Source organism: Paramormyrops kingsleyae, chromosome 13 (assembly GCF_048594095.1).
Source record: "Paramormyrops kingsleyae isolate MSU_618 chromosome 13, PKINGS_0.4, whole genome shotgun sequence".
In the NCBI taxonomy this organism is placed as follows: domain Eukaryota; kingdom Metazoa; phylum Chordata; class Actinopteri; order Osteoglossiformes; family Mormyridae; genus Paramormyrops; species Paramormyrops kingsleyae.
In genome coordinates, this window is record NC_132809.1 from 14,414,567 (window position 1) to 14,434,379 (window position 19,813).

Genomic DNA, 19,813 nt, shown 5'->3' on the forward strand with positions numbered 1-19,813 from the left:
AACAGCCAATTTAAATGTGGCTATTATCTTATTGTATGTACGTGGGTTTGGACTCACGCAGTCTGTTGTTACAGGTTACTGCACCTGAACAGGAAACTGTTTCAGACGACAGCTAAACGCAGGGAGGAGATTGATTATCTGGTGCCCGGAACCTACAGCTGTCATTTTTCCTAATGATGCATAACGTTTTTAACTCGTCGTCAAGGAAAATCTTAGATAGCATTCATCTCTAAACTGTACGGTCTTCCACTCAGACACAAACAGAGGTCTATCCTCAATATTTAGCCAGGCAAGATTTCAAAATGAGCATTATACATCACATTTAAGTCAAATGGAGAGACATGTTTCATATCAATGGCCTGTTGAAGTAGTATTCTCATAAAATATGCAGACATCAATTTTCTTCTTTGGCTTTGAAGTAAATATGATTAACATGCTTCCTATCCTGGGCTGTTGACCTGGGCTTTCAGGCAGCCGATTTACACTCTTAACCTGCACGCCGTGCTCATCTTCTTGAAGCATCATTAGGATGGACGTTTTCATTTTCAGTAAACATTCACCAGCTGTCTGAGGACAACAGCAAACCTGTCATTAAGCCATCGAAAATGTTTATGAATTATTTGACCTGCTACATAAGCAGCTGATTATAATGTATAATTGCAATAGGTATGAGCAGCTGTTATTTTTAAATACACCATTTGAAAATGGATGCTTATCTGTAATAGTTTATTTCTTGTGCTGTGGCGACATGACTCGACAGAGAGGAAAGTACTGATGTTAAATGGGAAGGTACTCCCTGTCAAATGTTCACCTTACCGTACCACTCAAGCATACACACTTTTCTGACAGCAGCAGAGAAGTTTTTGCTGAACAAGGCTGAAACAATGTCTCATGCTCACACCCTCTCCACTCACTGTAAATGCTGCTTAGCAGGTTAGGAAGAGTTAAGCCGGTCTAAGCTTCGCGTTGCTCTGCCCCCTTCATAACCTGACTCCGGCCGTACACATCCGTCTCATTCAGGAATGGCACATCAGCCCCTCCGTCAGCGCCACGAGCCCAGCCTTCGCTCCGAGAGCCTTACAGGGTTTTACCGCTGTGTCTTCTGATTAAGCTCAAAGTTACCTTGCTATGATGCCTCCTGAGAGTCCAGGAAGCAGCAGCTGAGATCTGTGTCGCTGGATAATCCATGGATTCCATATTATTGGATAATCTGCTGCCACCAATCATAGCAGACTTTCCCTTTTAAGGTGGATTTCAGTATCTGGGATAGATACATGATACTTCTATATACTCAATGCTTCTCATCTGTACACTGAAGTTCTTTTACTATAGTCCATCCAGTAATACACCAATATAATTAAACTTCAGATTCATTTGAGTTAAACTTTGGAATAAATACATATTCAACTAAAGAAATGTACGTTTATTAAATCGGCTGTGTTGTATGATTTTTTTTTTTTTTTTTTTACGACATACATGAGCCTAAATAAGTATGTTTTGACTTTTGATTTGAAAGGAAAAAAACACACCACATACATGCAGAAAAAATCCACATTATGGCCAGTAAAATAGATGAGTTTATACATCAGGTTGATATAGCAAAATATTACATTTAAACTGGATACAAAAGCAATATATCAGTCACAAAATTAGCTACAAAAATATAAATGTCCCTTAAATCATTTCCTTTAATTGACTTCTCATCTGCTCGGGATCAAGATTCTGTCCTCTGTGTATGAATAATGCCATACAATCACATCTTCATTTTGGGTGATCACACAAAACACGAGACAGGAATGAGACACCCAGCTCCTCTTAAAGGCACAGCGCCAGCCTGACGGGGCTCACAGCACAGGTAGCATTGGTGCAGCATCGGTTTAATAGCAGCTGGCATTCATGTCCCCACCCACGCAAGCAGCACAGAACAACCCGTCCCCACTGTGGCACCACTGCCGTCGGCATGCAGGTGGCCTCCAGCTGCAATTAGCGCCCAATGATGGGGGAAATGACCCTGCAGGTGGGGTGGGGTTGGGGGCCAGGGGTGTGGGCAGGAAGGAGGCCCTTACTCCTCATACACACTCAGGGGGTCAGTCCATCCTCTCTCACCAGGGCCCCATCCATCCATCCATCCATCATCCATCCATCCATCCATCCATTGTCTGTCCCCACTTGTCCTATTCAGGGCTGGAGGGGGTCTAGAGCCTATCTCGGAATGTATTGGCACAAGGCAGGGAATAATCCAGAGTCGGGAGCCAACCTGTCGCAGGGCACACTCACGTGAAACCAGGATACCCAGAGGAAACCCCATGACAACATGGGGAGAACATGCAATCTCCACTCACACACAGCCATGGTGGAGACTCAAACCCCAGTCCCAGAAGGGTGAGGCAATAGTGGTGACCACTACCCCCCCCGGGTGGCCCCATTTCCGTAAATGGTACCTCAGTCCTCCGTGAGGTTATTTGTTTTCCCGAGTTCAATTTCAACAGAAACGAACGAGAAATTAGGCTTCAGCTCTTCTTACGAAACACAATAGAGGTACCAAACAGACACACAGACACAGACACACACACAAACATACATGCATTTCTATGGTCTTATTTATGGATGTTACACGTAATCCCACCAATCCAGTGACACCCGCATAATCATAAAATCAATAAAACATCATTACTTGATCTAAGTATTCCATGGCTGGGAGGGACTGCTAATAGGGGGGGAGTACTACCAAAACTACCCAGCTACATTCATTCCTGCTGACAGAAACGGTGATGGGGGCGGCGATGACACGGAAACTCTGTTTGCTGCCACATTTTGTGTGGCTCTGTGGGTTGGGACTCTGTGCCGGCGTCCAGAAGGTCAGCAATTCAAATCCCGTGGCCGACAGACTAATGGTGTCACGGTTGGGACTTTGAGCTGCGCCCTTAACCTCAGTGGCTCTGCAGGCGCCGCGTAAATGCCTGAGCCCAGGCTTCATTCTGAGCTTCATGTGTCTGTGTGTCTCACAGGAGGACAATAAAGACATTCTGTCCTCTTCCATTCTGCGGGTGCACACACACAAACATTAATGTGAATCGTGGTTTTTCATTCGTGCTGCACAGCTGTAAGATGGGAAAAACGTTCAATTGCACACTGGTTTTAATAAACCACAATCACAGCAGCGCTGACCCTGCTTAAGCTGAAGCAAGAATGACTTCTAGACCTGTGACCGCCCCTGTGTTCCCTCAGCATTTCCAACACGCATAGTTTAAATATTTCACAAAGTATGTGTATTTATAGAGTAAAGTATCTACCTACCTGTGTACCTACCTGTGTACTCCGACTAAGGAAAAGGATTACTCACAAACAGTCATGCTTCGTTTTGTGGTTCCTTGTGGCAAGTGACTTCCATTAATATTTTTCTTGTAAACTGTAATGCATTGTTTGCACATCATAATGGGGAATTTTTAAGAAAATTATCTAAGGGGGGGGGGGGGACACTGCTAATCACCTGGGGCTCTTTATATAGTAACATCTTTGAGCCGTTGCACCAGCAATCAGCTAGTGGAAACACTTTATTAAAAAAGCATACTGTTAGGTAACCCACACTCTCGTTCTGCTCTCTAACCCGAGTCCACCTGAGGAACGAAACAATGGCAGCAAAAGGCTATAAAAACAAGGCGATTTCAGAAGTGTGCTTCAGCTGTTCAGTGATGAAGCATGAGGACCATGGCCCAGGAGATGGTACTCTCAGAGCACTTCAGGTTTATCGTGGGCACTGTGTCTGCGAGAGGGGTTAAAACGATTCTCCTGTCAATGTGAGTGTGTCCATAAGGCCAGCCAGGGACTGAGGGGGAGGGACTGACTTGAGATCCGTGGCGCTATTGGCCAGGCAGGTGGGTGGGCGGGGACATGACCATACTGGGGTGCATGTGGATTGAGCCCAAGGCTGAAAAAATGACTCAAATCTACAGCTACAGGTCTGAGAAATTCTTGATTCGTTTGAAAGTAAAGTTTAATGCTGACAAACCCGGCACCAATCAATTATTTAGTGTGACCATCTTTCTGCTGTGTTCTGGGTACCGTGTGACAGTGACAATCAGACAGAAAGCTTGACAACTCGCTCTGTTCTATATACTGCAGTGCCTGGTTTGTTTTATGGGCTACCAATTTACCGGATATTGTTATCAAGGAACACTTCACACAGTGATTAGTAATTGCATCAACAAGACAAATTTCATAAGGACAGAAGGTGTTGAACATTGAACACTGAAAAAGACAGCGGCTCCTGCGTTGTTTGAGGGTGAATATCTCTGACATACTTGGTAATCCAGGTCCAGAAAAGGCTCTATCTTTGAGATAGGAGGCCTAATCCACCCCCTTAGAGAGGTTCTTGGGAAAGGGGCCTTAATTATTCAGATCAGCTCACTGGAAGAGGGTATTGATACAGACTATCAACTGAACATGAAACATCAGCCATGGGAGAGGAGGAATCAGACACAATAGACAAAGTGCCTTTTTTGCTTCCTCCTTTTCCACCCATCGGGGACATGATTATTGTCGTCGTCCGTCCGTCCCCCCCGTAATTTATGCTCAAGGTCAAAAGCTTTTCCGAGGTATGCTAGCTTCCTGGCCTCACCTGCCCAAGTAAGCAAAACCATCCATCCATCCATCCATCCATCCATCCATCATGGTCATGGCTTTGGAAGATGGGGGTGGAGCCTATCCTAAGCAGCATTGGACACAAGGATGAATGGGCTGTATATGAAACGAAAGAGAGCGAACACAGGTCTCCCGCCATGGAAGAGCAACATCCCCCCCCAAAAGCATGACACCAGTGGCCTGGCCCACGACATCCAGAGGGGGGCAGACCGGCCGATTTCCTGGGCACCCATTCGCCGTGAGAGGCGCCCGTGGGGGCAGCGAGCGAGCGGCTCGTTCCCCCCGCCCCCTTAGAGTGGCCGTTCTGGAGGCAGCTTAAAAAGCGACCAAAAAAAAAAGCAGAATTATTTATGTGACATTTGCATATCTGCCAAGGGCTCAGGCTGGGGGAAATTGTATTAGGGAAGATTAATACCAAGGCTTCTTTCACTCATAACACGGGCTTCACCAATTTACAAAGCCCCGTACTTGTCATCTTAAGTAAAACCGCGAAGCATAAAAGCGGAGTTTTACAGAGGTACGTAGGTAACCTGGGGGGACAGCCGTTTCCTCACCTAAAATGGACTGCTAAGGTGCCCCTCCCATGCGCCCCCTCTTCGTCTTCGCTGCTATGAACACCCAAGTCTCTAAACATTGGGCAAAGAAAACTCGTTCCCTTCCCAGGGCCCCATCGGAATCAATCACTTTCCATGTCGGCGTCTGACACACCCCAGAAGACCAACCGAGAGATGGATGAGTCGACGTGCTCTCCGCTTCGCCTGACAGCACCGACACCTCGCCGCGTCGGCACTTAAGCAGCACCGGGAACTAGGGGATGGGCGTGTGCCTATGACATCACAATGGAGCGCTTCCAGGACAGAATGCGGGACGGAATGCAGAAGAGAAGGCACGCCCTCTCCCTCAAACGCAATACACCGAAGTGATGGTTATGAGAGCCCTATTAAACAGAATGTCCTGCTTACATTTACATTTAGACTACACACAGGTTTCGAGGAAGCCCTTGACAAAACACTCCCACTACAAAATGTAGTCTTCAGTCACCAATGCTATGCTATGAAAGTCCACACAGGCACCAAACTAATATTTCTCAAAAGTGGGCCGTGTCCTTTCATCACTATTATTATTATTTAAAAATGGCATGTAAACATCTGTGAACAGGGTAGTGAAGATGACTAGGAGGTTAGAGACGAGCTACGGGTTCAAATTTCAGTGAGCCAAGTGGGCTCAGCTATATTAATGATTCATTTCGGAGCGATCCATGTGCAACCCAAACCCGGACGTTGGTGATAAGAGATCCTGCAGTACAGGGTGGAGCTGTTTTTAAATAAAATCACAAATTCACATCTGAAAAGTACTGGGCCACGACTTTGACGTTAGCTTCTGGCTTGTTCGCCGCCCAATAAACAAAGCGTCCCGTCACAAGCTGTTTGCATTGCAGAGTGCATGGTGCACGCATCCTAGGTGTGTCTCTATTGGCGGCCCTCAAACAAAATGGTGACATTTTGATTGCAGCCTGCAAACTGTACAGGAAGGTAGAAGCATGTCTTTCCCAGTATTACAGGTGTATCGTGTGTGTTAAAGGAGGTGGGGGGGGAGGTTTGGGGCTGATTTGTTCTGTACCGATGCTGAAACCAGACGTACGGCCTTGTGCACAAACACATATACATACATGTATACATCCGCGCTCACATGGCATGAATGGTTATTAATTGTTTAGCCAGCTAAAGGCAGCTTCCCTGCAGTCTGTCAGAGGTCTTCCTCCCAAATGCATTACTCCCTTAGTCAATATTAATGCTTTTATCTTCTATCTTTGCAAATGGACTCTGCACACGCATCCAGCGCTGCACCTCCTGCATTTCTCCTTTTTTTTCCCGCCTTTCTCCAAGGCGACCTCCAAGCGAGCCGTGGCAGGCGTCCGCCCTGTCCCTCCTGCATGACCCTTCCCGCTCCAGGTTCCTCCTTCGTCTCCTTTGCTTTTTCTTTCTTTCCGCCCGCTTCTCCATCCCCCCGCGGCCTTTAATCTTGAAGGTCGCAGGGTTTTCCTTCTGACCTCCTCTGCTCCGCCCCTCTCGGGTTCTGTGCAGTCAGGGGGTCCCCTTCCTTCCCGCACTGACACACCCCCCCCCCCCCCCCCCAACTTGTATCCTCTCCTGTGGGATCAGGTGGCCAGAACACCGACAGCGCCCCCCACAGAATCCCCTCCTTACGGCGCCTAAAAGACCGTTTCAGATCACGCTACCTCTGTAAGCGCTGAAAGCGAGCCGCTATCTCCAGACGCTCTCGCGGCGTCCCGCTCCCCACCTCCTTCCCCTGACAGCAGAACTGCAGCTGTGTAAATAGCTTTTTGCGGGGATTAATTGTGGCTACAGCCATCGCTCTGGGAATTTTCTAAAGCAGTGGCTGCCAGCACGTCTACAGCGAGGTGCTAGCAAGCTTGCATAACACTTATTAAAAATCGGATTGATTTTACCGTTACCAAACCACCCCCCCCCCCCAACGGGTGACAACTTTTACCATCGCCCCGAAACAAACGCAGAAGAAGTAGCTCTCACTGGAAATAAGGCTAGAGATCCCTGAACTAAACCCAAAATACACACACATGCTTGGTACGGGAGGGCTGGGGGAGGACGATATTTTTCTGGACCCCACCCGATGAGCATGGGGGTCCGTAAATACCCTGTAATTATAGGGTCTGTATGGAGGCCCCTCCCCACTACACCCCCTGATTACTTCACCAATACTGTATTCCTGACCAGGAACTGCAAGAAGATAATGGACAACAATCATGTCAGAACAGGGGGACCACAAGCCAACCGTTTAAACGCAAACTGTTTCCAAACAACCGCAAAACAGGACGATGCACCTTGGTTTTTTTGGGCTGGTTGTTGCAGGGACGGCCGAGCAGACCTGCTGGGGGGTTATAAATGCATGAGAAATGCAGGAGTAGTCAGAGAAGCACTCCAAGAACCATGGGACCATTATGGGGTCCAGGCCACAGATGAATCAGCCTTAATGTCCTTAATGTACTCTAAAGCGATTAGTCTGCTTTAATATTGGGTTTTATTCATTACAAACCTGATAAAGCTCACATAACCTACTGGCTTGCACTACAAACGTTTTGTTTTGATTATTGTTTAATTATTTGACTACTCCTTCTTTTTCAGTTACCCTTCAGTAAGCTCCGCCATTTTGGCCGCCACAGGGTGATAAATATTAATGGGGTGGGGGCCACTATTAAGGAGATGCTAGTGTCAGTCTCCCCTAGCATAAAAAGCCCAATTTCAGTCCATCACAGACATACCGCTCATCTCAGATGCATTTATCTAACATGTAGCGTACCGCTACCCCACCAGCCCTCATCCTGCATCACCAGCCACTCGATCACCTTTCATTTCTGTCGTTTCATTCGCCGAGGGTCTCTCAAGGCCCTATGCTGAGCAATCACACACACAGACACACACTCGCACGCACATGTAGGGTAAACATATCCTTATGGGGACCGCTCATTCATTTCAATGGGAAAAATGCTAACGCTAACTATGACAACCTTAACCCCTACCCTGCCCTAACCATAACCATAAGTAACCTAACAAAATACAAGAGTTTTTGCATTTTTAGTTTTTTCATAGCAGTCACCGATTTTTATAAAATTAGAGTTTTCCCTTATGGGGACCGGTTTCCTGGTCCCCATAAGGGAAAAAAAACAGATATTTATCACATTATGGGGACATTATGTCCCCATAAGGATAGGTAAACCCACTCGCGCACACACACACACACACATCGTATCCTGTTCTCATTAGAGCACACAGGAGCTATGATAGTTCTTCACAGTACAATGTGGGGACCAGGGTGGTGACTCACAGCTGCTGTAGCTGGATATGAATAGCAAATGGGGGCAGATAGTCACTTAGAAATAAATAAATACATAATAATACATTAGCCTGACCTCATCTAAATGCCCGGCCGGGGACTGCTCAGTGAACTTCAGCTCAAGCCGCTAAACTTATCGATTGTCTCTGAGTATTTCTGGGCAAAGCCTCTATTTATACATACCGTATTACTGCCTCGATCAGGTGGCATGGTACCCGGTAATAATTGCCGTGCCATTAACCTGTATGAATTTTTACAAGGGCACTGTATACAAGAAACATGAAGTAACCCCAGTACCATCAACGGCGTGCTACACCCACAGCGACTTTCAGGCTTAACAGCCCAACATTTCGGGAAAGCAGAATAGATTTTACTAAATTAGATTTAAGACATTTTTATCAAAGAGCACATCAACAGAGCCCGATCCATTATTACAAGCATAACCTCTCAGTCCATAAATACCCCCCGTCCTTCCCTAATGGACGCTGTCCCTACATTACTTTTCATTCAAAACATTAGCCCCCCCCCCCCCCCCTTTCTGTTTCACGGTGGTGTGTTTGCCATTACGTGTGTAGCGTTAGGCGGAAGTGGAACACAGTAAACCACTGAGATCCCCCATCTTTTGCAGAATAATCTGGATGGTGTTCCTCACTAACTCCTACCATATATGCTTTAGCGTAGTCCTATGGGGTGGGCGGGGGGGGGGGGGATAAGCTCAAAATAATACTCCGCTTTGCCGTTCATGTACTGTGTTTGCAAAGAAAACATAACATTGAAAAATTGTACTGTGTGTCACTGGATTGTTGTCAAAGGCTACACTCAGCCATTTGGTTTTAGGGTAACGATGGACTTCTCAAGAGTTATGTGCAAAGACTGATCCCCCCCCCCAAGTCATCACTCTCTGTGCTATGATCAGAATACTCTTTTTGCTCCTTCACAATAATCCATGGAAATTAATGCATGAATAAACTGAGCCAAACATATAAGCTTCCCAGATCATCTCAGCCTTCAAACCCGCGTTTGCGCCGAACAGAGATGTCGTCAGGTGCCAACCCACACAGAAGGCCGCGACCCTGCGGTGGCCCGGTTCTGTTCCCCGGGACAGGCTGCAGTGACTGGCACCTGTGCCAGGTGACCCCCGCCCACGTTTCTGTGGCAGGTGTGGAATCACATTCATTACGGCGGCTCTGCTACTCCGCCAACCGTGAGCTAATCCGAGCGAGCCGGGCCCGGCCACCGTGCCGAGCGCTCTTTGTGAGCAGAGAGATCCAGGCACCATATCCGGTAGATGAAGCACATGCCAAAAATAATAAAAAAAAAACAGTTTCTCTAAAGCATCCCACAAAAACAGAACAAAGACCGAAAGCTCATCTACCTCATTCTAAATGGAGAAACATTACACATACATTACACATACATTACACATAATGTATGACAATGAGAATATTGGTGAGTTTCCCACCGTACAGTGAGAACTGGGTGCTGTGTGCATGTGAAAGTCATAAAACCTTGGCTGGCGTGTGTGTGCGCTGATCACGTCTGCATTCTGGTCACATCTGGGGCCAGATGTGTGGAGTGAATGCGGATCACTGATATATACAAGCCAGGACTGAATTAATGTCTCTAATTTGGCCTTGTGTTTGTATGTGCCCTCCGATCCAGGCTGTTCCCTGCCTCGTGCCCTGCCCTCCGCGGGGCAGGCTCTAAGGTCACCATCATCCTGTGCTGGATAAACAGTATGTTACAAAGACTTATGAAATTATTTGGCACTGACCACCCTCCTCTGCTTGATTGGTTTTGCCCACAGATAATGCGCATTAAGTTCTTTATAACAGCCAGTGTGCGACCTTAAAGCCTGTGTGCTATATGAGATATGAATTATGAAAAATTACAGATAAAGGTCCATGAAGCACATCTCAAGAAAGGGAAGAACACAGAGGAATACAATGAGCATGATGAACGTCAGATAGGTACGCGTCAAGCGAGAAGTTTGGGTGCTTCTTAGAAGATGCTGGCATCCTGGGGTCGCCACGACGATTCCTCCCACGGCCCCCAGCCGAAAGCATCGTGCCTAGGTCACACGCAGGGTGCCCCAATCAGTGCCAGGGCTCATGTTTATGTGGATTAATTCAGGCACAGGGACTGTTTTATTTCTCATTAAAGTCACCATTCAATTTTAAAACACCTGAGCAAAACTAATGGGCAAAATAATGGATGCCCAGCGGAGCTCTCACTTCCAGAGTGCAGCAATTTCATTTAGAGATTAGTGGGTGTGCTGTTCTCCATCGCAGACCTACCTATACACACACACGCATTTACACATGGCGGAAAAGGCAGAGAGGAGTGTATGCGGCTGACTTTCCCCGTTCGAGACTGCAGCTTCGATTCTCACCCACAGCTCTGTACCTGGACCTTCTGCAGTGTCTCAGCGTTGTGTCGGCTCCCTATAGATACTCCGCTTTACTCCTGCAGTCCAAACCCATGGAGTTAAATGACGTAACCATAAATTCCCTTTAGTGTGTGGGTTTGATTGGGCCCTGTGATGGACGGGGTGTCCCTGTGCTGCCTTTGGAAGGTCCCATACTCACTCTACAAACAGGTGTAGCTGAATGTGTCATGTGTTGTGTATGTCATATATGATTTGTATGTAATGTGTAACAGACCCATGATGAACTGTAAGCCATACCCATCCAGGCAGGAGCACAGCTAGAAATTATGCCCCCCTGGCAAAACATCACCTTGAGCAAGGGGCCCCCCTTTTGTCAACCACAGGTGGGGGATGGGGCTCGGTATATTTTGCTGACCAGCAGGGGTCCCCCTTCATAGATTTTACCCCACTTTAAATTTTGCCGTCTCTATAAAGAGTTGGCACCATGCACAGACATAAATATCTAAAGGAAAACAATGCAAGCTATGGGCTCCATCCATCATCTGAGTGCAGAAATGACCCTGTGTGCGGTTTGTATATGACTATTTATCAGAAAAGTTGCCTTCTGAGTTTGCCCTCTCCGCTAAGAGCTCCACCTACACCTCTGCCGATACAGATTAGTGGTGATGTGCCTTCGGACATCGATGTGATCCTGCTGCTACATCCGGGAAGAAACAGGTAGGAACAGCACGGATATAAATACAATACAGAGGCCGCCCATTAACCCAAATCTGTGTAAAGGAACACAGATTTATAATCTAATCAAAGGTGAATCATGATAGAAATCCAGCACTGCAAAGACCTGGTTAAACAGGTCAACCTCCAGGGCTCTGGTCCGCTGTCCAAGTGTGTCCGCAGGGGTGTCATGATCAGCTACTATATTCGAGCACCCCTCCCCACCCAGCTACTTAAATATACTTAATTGCACGGCGTATTGATTTTTTTCTTTGCCAGTAAAGAACAAAGGGTTGGGGATTCTCTCTGTATCTAACACGGGGGTTGTCCGGCAGCAAACGACAGGCGACGGCATTACAGTTATTCGATGATCTGGTTTAATCCACCTTCGCCTGATTGCAGTACGAGGTCGGGTGCTGTTCGGCCCACACGCAGATTCTCCCTCCCCATGTAAAATGAATGCATGCGCATATTTACAGACGTTTACTCATGAGCCCCAGAGCGCATGTTTACCTGGATAATCCATGGAGTTTGTTACACGGCCATTTTGTTATCTGACAGAAAAATCCATGTCACTATGATATTTACAGGTCGTACAGGAGAATCTTCAAAATGATATCTCTCCGAGGCCCTGCAGAATTCCTAGATATTTAGATTTATCATGGCAGTAGCCGAGTATCGGACCTTGCATCAAACTGTGGGATAATCACAGCAGTTTCCCCCGAGTCAGTTACTTCTTTGGTGAATAAATTGTATTAAAGAAAATAATAATTAAAACGCATATTTAATTAATATTAAACAAACCAAATAAACAAAAAAAACACCTTCCCTTTAAAAAGATACATGTATCCCATCTCCACGCCATCGTTTAATCAGAACCGATGTCTTTACAGCCGGGATTTACAAAGTAATTGTCTTTGCAGCACTACGTACAGTACAGGTGTTAGACATACACGGAGGATAAGTGGCTGGGAAGCTGCGACGGCGCCGGGGAGCGGCCAGGATTCCCCAGGAGCGATCGCAGGCAATTAACGCGGCCGGCCGGGGAAACGCCGTGTCGGCGCCACCAAATAAATTCGTGAATAATCGACACAGGTAGTCATAGAACTTACCACTAAATAATGACTTTGTACGTCATTGCTGCATGTGCACAACAAAGCAATAACGCCGCCTAATAATTGACAACAAAATCATTAAGTTCAACCACTAAAAATGTAACTGCTATATAGCCTAGTAGTTAAATCAACCAAACTGTCTCATTTTCCGGCCACACAGATGAGACAAGAAGTCCTGTAATAATTCCCTCAAAAAAATGTAACATAGGCTTATATGTTCAAAATAAAATTAAATCACCACAAACCATTTTTCGAGAGAGAGAGAGAGAGAGAGAGAGAGAGAGAGAGAGAGAGAGAGAAACGAAATAAATAAGCTACATGGTTTATTGGTGTTGCGTTCAAGTCCTTAGCAGTTCAATCACTGAAAAACCTACTGGGAAATTCTCCAGGAAGGAGACAGGTGTTTGCGAGCACAAACAAGCCACGCCTTGCAGATTTTCCCTTTTCACGTATCCGAAATGCTTGCAGAGACATTTTGAGCCAGCATGTTGTAGCGCTGAATAAAGTACATAATTCACGGCTGTTTACTCAGTGCTATCAACCAGATCAGATACAGTGCGAAATCGATGCTGAGAATGCCCCACTTAAGCGACGCCTGTAGAATTTACTCTGAAATAATTTTTAGATGTATACATATGAGTGCTTATCAATTTTACAAAAATACCTCAAAACACATATAATAGAAAAATAAAAGGATTTTGTTCCGCTCATTCACTTAATTATCAGATGGTACTGGTAGGCGGACAGAAAGCACATGGGCGAGGACAATGGAAAGAATCACACAAGTTATGTAGTAAATGCAAAGACTATTAAGATGACAACTAAAAGACTGTGTTTGCTTGTTTGCAATGAGACAAGTTACGGATCACACATCAAACGTTTACCGGCGGACCCCAAAGTGTCTCACTTAACGAAGTAAATGTCACACTGGGCGTGTTGACCGTGCGGAGCGCAGCGCTGCCCGAAGAGGCTGGGCGCGATCGCCGACCGGCGTCACCCGCACCACCGAGCACCGGCATCCCAAAGTCTCAGCGAGGTGAAAGCCCCCAAAGACCACGTCCGATCCTATTGCTCTGAAATGCGCTCACTTCCACTTAAACTGAGGCCGTTCGTAATAGCATTTCACTAGATCTGACATTATACGGATAGGTGCAAAGCTTCACATACCCAAATATAAGAATTTTGTACGCAATACACATGACTCTTATTATTATTATTATTATTATTATTATTATTATTATTATTATTATTATCATTATTATTATTATTATTATTATTATATTTGATTGCATGATAACCCATGGTGTTTGCCTTACGGTAATTTCCCTGAAGAAGACGCGCAGTCCCGCGCACTGTACGCGCTGGCAGACCTATCCATGCACCGTCCCTTTCTCGTTCAGCTGATTTACCTTCTGCTTTCGGAATTCAAATCCATTGCAGATCCGATCATTTTTTACACCGCCGTCCTCCATATCTAAACTGCGAAAGACTGGTCTATCCCTCCTGAAAGACTTTTGCATTACAAAATCGGTATCACGACAAATATTAAGTCTGTGATCAGAATCATACTCCTTAATTCGGATTAATTATTGTTGATCTTTGTATTTAAGTATTTGTATTTCCGTCGGATTTGTCTGTGTTTCGTGTGTGTACTAAACTGTCCTTCGGAAGTCTTGATCAGGCTGCGGAGTTATATCAATTTGGTATCCGTCTGATCCCATGCTAGTATGTTTGTTAATGTGACCCATCCTAATTCTTATCGCCGTCGTTATAATAGTTTTTTCCCTCCCGAAAGATAAGCCGCAGGCGAGCCCAGAGCGTTTTACTCACCTCCAGCTGCTCCCAAACATCCTCTCGTAACTCGCCCGACTGCAGCTCCCAGCGAAGAGACACAAAAGCGGAGATCCACTATCTCAAGTCCATCGCTTGGACCGATCGCCCACGAAAGTAAGCAGCTTTTCCCCCCGTTTCAGATGCCGACACGTCCGGGTGCTTCAACGCGAACGGACAGACGAATCCGCGTAGCCCCGCATCTTTTCACAAGATCCCGACACCCAGGTTTCCTTTGAGAATCGGGGAGAGGCTCCGCCAGCGCCGGCTACCTGGCTGCTCGGAGGGGTGACGGTAGCCAAGCTCGCCGGGGACATTCGCACCCACGCCCAGACTGCACGGCTCGCTCGGTTTAACGTGGTCCAGCACAGCGAGCCGCTGCTCTCAAGGTTATCGTGTGACTGCAGTTTTTTTTCCCTTCCTCCCTGGATGAGTGGAGAGAGGGAGGGATGGAGCAGAGGACGCACCTCACAGCGCTCCCGAGTGCAGGGGGGGTCCGCGCTCTTTCTCGATGCTGTGCATTGGTTAACGGCGACTATCGAAACGGGTGCATATTCACACACACACACGCACGCGCACACACACACATATATGGATTATTACTACTACATTTACGCCCTGGAAACACTCAGATTACGTAGCCTACAACACAACAATTCACACGAAATATATTGTCGATTATATCCCATCATTTATGTAAACTGTTTAATATATCATGGGAAATCAAAGTCGTGCCGTTCATAAACGCCGCAGTGGCTGTTCCCGAGATAGCTGATGAAGATCTCTATCTGATAACATATATTAAGGTTATCGGCGATATCTGGCAGAATTTGGAATAAAACGCATTAATATATTGATAATTTTCTGGCAATTGTTTTTTCTGAATTTCTGTCTATTTATATATTGAACTAGGCAGCTTCGATGTCCTTGACTAATGCCGATATTGTTTGTATAAGTATTATTAGTATTTGCTTTATTGGCACCGACGCGTGTCATTCACGTTACATAAAACACATCGGGATGTCTTTTTCAAAGGAAAAGCATATAGAAGTGAGTGGTGTACAAGGAAAAGTGATCTGAGTGCTATACATTCGGGCTACAGAAACGAAAAGCATTTGCAAAAGGTGCCCGGTTCCAATCTCCGTAACCACGTAATTATGCAGAGAGAGTGTATAAGAGTGAGATTTCAGAAACGAAAACGAAATGAAAATGTGGGGAAACGACCGCACTGCGTTCCCGTTGATCCAGCATAATCTGACATTTAACACATTTTAAAAGCACAAAAGCGCTTATTAAGAAACATATGCGACGTGAATCATTTGAATCGGAACCATCGTTTGGTAATCAGTCGGACTAAATTACCAGGATAACAGACATCGGCAGCTCCTGGCTGCTGTGAGCTGTGTCTCTCACTTGTGTTTGTTTTCACAAGTAGCCCGTCTAAAGAACTTCGTTGGAGGATGACAGCGGTAGTACCCTGTTTAGAAGACCTGGTGGCACTATGGGCTACATGACGGCAATTTCCATTTTCCCATGAACGCGAGACAAGCAGACCTTTCTATTTTTTTTATGAATTTTGTTTTTCTTTTCTTTTTCTGTACCCGTTAAAAACTGAGAAAAGAGGTTCTTAGATCCACCCAGGCTATGCCACCAGTCTTTGTTGCTGTGAATTGTGTGAATTTGAGTGACAGGCTTCCATGGAGACAGCTATGCATGTATTTTTTTAATAGCAATGTAAGAAAAGTGGGCAGTGCAGGCAATGTAAGATCTCACCTCCCTGGATAAAGACAGATGTGAATTCTCTCTCCGCACAGGTCCCATCTAATTGCATGTTTAGACAACATGGCGATTACTGCGATGTTTCTGCATATTTTCTTCCAGACTTAGACTTATTTTCCAGACTTATTTTTTTCCGCTCTCCGGATTCCCTCTGAAATTCACACAGATTCTCTGGAAGATTTCAGCCTACTAATCTGTGCCCTGAAATTGAAACGCTCTCACGATGAGCTTACATAGGCTGTCTGATAACAACCCATCACTTGAAAGCAAAAAAAAACTTTAAATAAGAGACCACATCCTGCATGAAAAGCCACTATGTGCTGAAAGGCGACTGTATTCCTGTGACAGGCGTCTGACTGGACATTGCTGCCGTTCAGATACCTGCTCAGACACTCTGAACTTCATAGTGACTCTGAGGTCCACAGGAAACCTTCTGGAATGACTAAACATACACGTGTGCTCACTCTTTCTCACTGCATGTTCATGGTTCTTCCCCTCTCTCTTCTTCGCCATCTGCCTCTCCCTCAACTTTAAGTGTATTTCTGTCCTTTCTTTTTTCGGTGCTGCCATCAGTCGAGTTCATTTCCTTTGCCACCTACAGCGTAACAGGCAAGCTGCTGGTGGTAATCAAATGGCCTCTGATTGGACGAGATGAGGCGGGGGCCAGGAGCTAATGAAATGAGGATGAGCGACACTGCAGAATCACAGCGCTGGTAATAATAGAAGGCCCGGTCTATCATGGTCAGCCGGATCTGCAGAAAATACTATTTTATTTATTTCTGCCATGGATGCGCGCGGCTGACATCCCAGCCCGCCTTCTCTGTGGGCGTCGTCCCCTGGAACGGCCATGTGGCATTAAGAACTAATGTGATTTTCATTTCTGCAGTTGGCACCCATCCTGCCCCCAGAAATCTCGGATTTAATACCTCCAGCACTGCTGAATTATGGCTAATTATGCAATGGCTCTTTCTGTCGATGCCACCAAGGAGATCTTGCACATCTCAGTAATTGTGGACAGAATTTATCCAGCTTAGGGACTCATGAGAGGACTAGAGTAACTGGTAGTAACCGGTTTCAGAGTAGCATAACCTTTCTGAGGCTACAAACCTTAATGTTTCTAATATGGTGACTGACTTTCCTCCACCATGCAACTTCAGCCCCTTGGATTGGGGAGTTCCAGCATGAGGTAATAATAACAGGGAGAAGAGAAGGACAGCCCCCCCCCCCCCCCGAAGGAATTAATCAGCAACCACTGTCTCATAATGACCTGATCTGACAGTTTCCGCCTCTGTGTTAAGCGATTTCTCCTTCCTGTGCAAAGTCAAGCTACTGTTTCAGTCTGACTTTCTCATTCTCCACCACTTGTCAGATGCCTTTATTTTAGCAGAGGTGCTACATGAGGATCCTGAAACTCTCATGAATTTACTCCCCAGCCCCCCCCACCCAAACCAACAGTAGTTTTATTTAATCCAACTCCTACCCTCCTGTCGTGCTGCAATTCATTCCCACACAGGCGGCCCTGGAATTACTGCAGAAACAACAGCTTCATGACACTGTGGCCTTGCTATAAAAGATCTTACAGGGCCTGCGCTTTCCGAGCCATGCACTTAATGGAGCTGGAATCACATTTCACCACTTTATTTTGCAGCAGATGGGTAGGTGGGCCGTTCTGGCCCCTGCCTCAAAGACAGCGAAAATACAAACCATCTGGATTGGTTTGGAGGAACATTGTAGATAATGCATGTAAAAAAAACAAAGAGACAAACAGCAGCCTTGGATTCACTGGAATAGGGTCTTTTCAAGGCTAAAGCAAATTCTCTGAATTGTCTAAAGCTATCTGCATGACTGGGTCTCCACACAATGTGATAGCACACAGAGCACAAACAGCAGCGTTCTATAATTATCATTCTGAAAGCGTGTAGCGGCCGCTTCCATATGGATACCGAAAACAGAGGAGCAACATTTGCATCCGAAGCATGAGAATGTCTTCATAAGCTAGCAGTGTAATGAAATGATGCTTTATTTGCCTTTTGTATGAGTACAGAGTAATTCTTTAGTTTTCACATATCCCATCCTGCCCTTTGAGACGGTCATATGTACACATGTACAGGTGAGACTGAATCCTGGGGTCAGAGTCACGCATTTATCTGCCCCCCCCCGGAATGTTTTTGTGTCAATGACCAAATACCTATGACGGTATTTGAACTGACAACCTTCTGATGGCAAGCCTAACCCACACACTAGCATTCAGACAGCCAAGGCACCGTGACACATATGACACATGACTTAAGCAAGTGATGTCATATCAAGTGTGTCCACAGGCTGGTTTGATCACATGTCTTTACCCTGAATTGCTTGTAGCCATGATGGCGCAAGAGGATCACACCATTTACAATGGTAAAGTTACACCCATCCATCCACTAGTTCATTTAATATTCATAACCGCTTATGCAATACGGGAAGGAGATGGTGCTGCAGCCCAGAGCAGGAAGGAGGGCCGCGTAAGGACAGGGCTGAGGCCCAGAAAAATTCCACCAAATGCCCCACCCCCCCCGGCAAACCAAAGGTACCATTACTCATGTTCACACACTCATTTCTCATGCCCCCCCTTCCCCACCCCCCCCTCCCCACCTCTGAAAGTCTTCACCTTTCACCATCCTTATGGGTACCCCTGGCAGGAAGCACACACAGTAAAAGGCCGTCCTTTGGATAGTATGAGCGTTCAGGTAAAAACACATTTACTGGCTTTCACATGCATAGCTGGAATCAGAACAGCCCAGACTGGGCCACATTTCCATGATGCCATGTCTAATGCCCCCTGGCCCCTGAGTTCTTAAGACAGCTAACTGCAGAAAGCAGGTAACCAGGATGAGGGGTACAAACGGCAGGCTCAGGGCTGCAGGACTGGCAAACCATGACCCAGGAAAAACCCAGATGTCATTAGTGCCCTTCCCCATAATATCAAGGATAAATCGGTTGCATCCTTGCTAAACAAGGCCAATTGCTTGATTCACTGCACGCCAAGTTGGGAAGCAAGTTAGCAAGTCCAGTCTTGCTAAGACCATAAGTATGATCTTTGTTTTCTTGGTATTGAGAAACACCCCTGAAAACAGGACATTAGTTGACCAGGACATCAGCTATGGAACTCTGGCTAATCAGCACTATGAACCCTATGAACAAGACATCAGCAACAAAATCCACTAAGCCAGTGACTCTGCCGGCAACACTAGCACAATCCAAGAAGGAACACTAGCAAACTAAACCAACCCCCAAAATTAAACTACAGCTCTGATCCAGTGCTCACTGCTCTGTCTTAAATGATATTGAGAGCTACTTGCCAGTGGCTCAGAAGAAGATCACAGAGCAGGCCAATTTCCTGATTACCAATCAGCAATAGGTGCGACAGCATACCACTTCTCCAAATGATAGTGGATTGTATTTCCAGGCGAACATAACTCAGATGTGGTTGTGA

General features: G+C 46.1%; 1 protein-coding gene across 3 annotated transcripts in view; it reads right to left on the reverse strand.

Annotated features, from left to right (window-relative positions):
* Positions 1 to 19,813, reverse strand: part of LOC111849684 (leucine-rich repeat and immunoglobulin-like domain-containing nogo receptor-interacting protein 1) — a 107,529-nt gene that overhangs the window by 14,523 nt on the left and 73,193 nt on the right. Inside the window, exon 1 of one of the 3 annotated variants that reach the window (XM_023822776.2) lies at positions 14,563 to 15,067. The exons of the other annotated variants lie outside the window; for them this stretch is intronic. The gene's annotated coding sequence lies outside the window, so the exon portion shown is untranslated. Of the gene's footprint in view, positions 1 to 14,562; positions 15,068 to 19,813 lie in introns of those variants that run through there. 3 annotated transcript variants of the gene reach the window in all.